The sequence below is a fragment of the Myotis lucifugus genome, unplaced genomic scaffold (assembly GCF_000147115.1).
Source record: "Myotis lucifugus unplaced genomic scaffold, Myoluc2.0 scaffold_29, whole genome shotgun sequence".
NCBI lineage: Eukaryota > Metazoa > Chordata > Mammalia > Chiroptera > Vespertilionidae > Myotis > Myotis lucifugus.
Window position 1 is genome coordinate 3048208 of NW_005871077.1, and position 2169 is coordinate 3050376.

The 2169-nt window shown below is 51.2% G+C and overlaps 1 protein-coding gene across 3 annotated transcripts in view; it reads left to right on the top strand.

The window, feature by feature from the left end:
• Positions 1-1362: 1362 nt before the first annotated feature.
• The window catches only part of ZEB1 (zinc finger E-box binding homeobox 1), a 271362-nt gene continuing 270555 nt past the window's right edge, over positions 1363-2169 (top strand). For 2 of the 3 annotated variants that reach the window (XM_023752199.1, XM_023752201.1), the window contains exon 1: positions 1363-1852. The gene's annotated coding sequence lies outside the window, so the exon portion shown is untranslated. The remainder of the gene's footprint in view (positions 1853-2169) is intronic. The other variant, XM_023752198.1, reaches the window with a different exon arrangement.

Here is a 2169-nt window from a genome sequence, read left to right on the forward strand (position 1 = left end):
GAACTGCCTGTACTTAAAATGATCATCAACAGCCCTAACCGGTTTGGCTCAGTGGATAGAGTGCCGGCCTGCAGACTGAAGGGTCCCAGGTTTGATTCCGGTCAAGGGCATGTACCCTGGTTGCGGGCCCATCCCCAGTAGGGCGTGTGCAGGAGGCAGCGGATCGATGTTTCTCTCTCATCGATGTTTCTAACTCTCTATTCCTCTCTGTAAAAAGTCAATTAAAATATATTTTAACAAAATGATCATCAAGAATAATAATTCTAGTTTTGGCATTGAAGGTGAGAGTTAATACACAGACAATACTGGATAGCAAAGCATATTTATAATCCCATTGCACAAACCAATAAATAATGTATTCACTTCTCAAAATGCTAATGTAAACGTGGGTGAGAAAATTTTCACCTATATTCAGGATTAGACTTTCTAATTTTAAATTATGGACTTCAGCTGTAAATTTATTTCAGTTGAAAGGTTTGAAGAGATTATTAATGAATCTTCTAAAATTCTGGAGGGTGTTTAAAATATTATTTTAACATAATAAAGAATCCTGCCATAGGTATGACAAAAATTGCAGGCATAAATTTGTTGAGCACCTACTATGTGACAGCACTCTGCTGGGCAACTATGTTATTTCTAATCATCTGTATGTCACTTTCGGTTTTCTCGATTTCTCTACCAATAATTCTTATATTGTTAACTTACAACTATATTATTTGAAATGCAGCTCAGCTCATTTATTCCGTATGGTCCCCAAAACATTTCCCCATTGTAGAGGAGGGAAAAGCCAACTACTACTGACTGCTTAAGAGGACTTCCCTTGGTATTTGTGGTGTTATCTATATGGCCTTTCAGAAAGCCCCCAAACTCGTACCAAGTCAGGGACTTGAGATAAAATCAGCAATCTGTCTCAAAGACCACATTTTTCAGTCGTGCTTCTTGCATTAAGGACCTATACAGCAATAACTGCCCATTTAGGTGGTAAATCGTGGCCTGTTTTCACCTAAACTCTGAATCTTGATGCCCATGAACCCCAGCTCCTGAGACTAAGGGGAAAGCTGGGAGGAGCTCAGAAAGCAGGTCAGGCGGGCGGGGCAGGCCCGGGCGCAGCAGGTGAGCCTGCCGCGGAGGAGGAAGTGAGACAGGGACGGCGTGGGCATTGCTCATGCCGCTTCACCGCCAAGGTGGCTTTCAGGCGGAACTTCTAGTCTCTCTTTCGATCCAGCTGAACTCCCATCTAATTGAAGTCACTTCCCATCCCGTTCGCTGGGGGGAAAACCATGCGTCCGTGTGGGAAGAGAGGAGAGTGGGGTCAGGTAGCCTCTCTGGTGACTCGTCCCAAATTAGTTCCTCGCGGGTTCCTCCAACCTGCGTTTCCCCTAATCCGGGAACTCCCGGGTGCCCCGAGCAGGACCCGCTCCGGAGCCCCAGGGGCGCAGAGCATCGGAACGCTGCGTGGGAGCAGGGCCCAACCTTGAGGAAGAGGGAGGACAGGTTGCTCAGGTTACTCTGAGGGCACAGGGTCCCGAGAATTAGCCAGACCCATATAAGTGCCCCAGGTCGCGCGGCGGGTGTGGCCAGTCCGACGAAGAAAGCCGCGGAGCCTCCTACTTGACCTTTCTCACGCCGACAGCCTGCGCTCTCTGACCCCATCCCCACAGTTTCCTAGTGTCCCCCTCCCCGACCCCGTGACAACTGAGGGAAAACTTTCCCTCGCCCCTCAATTCAAACTCGGCTGTTTCCACGGTGGCCGCAAACCGTCCTCTCCCTAGCAACAAGGTTCCGGCCGTAGAGCGAGCGGCGCTAGGTGTAAGGAAGGTGATGTCGTAAAGCCCTGAGTGTCGTAAACCAGGTGCGGTGGGGAGGGGTGGAGGCAGAGGGGGAGGGGGAGGGGATAGGGGGACAGGGGGAGGGAGGGGGAGGAGGTGACTCGAGCATTTAGACTCTAGCGAGAGGATCATGGCGGATCTTGGCTGGGGAAGTCCCCAGGTGTAAAGCGCAGAAAAGCAGGCGAAACCCGCGACGCCAATAACGGTGAGTAGCGGAGGGGACCGGGGGAGCCGGCGGAGTCAAGGGGGAGTCCGGCAGCCGGGCCGTCCCGAGGTTTAAGGGGGCGAGTCGGGCTGAGGGCGGCCGGGGCAGGGACGGGAAAATAGAGTGGGAAAGAGA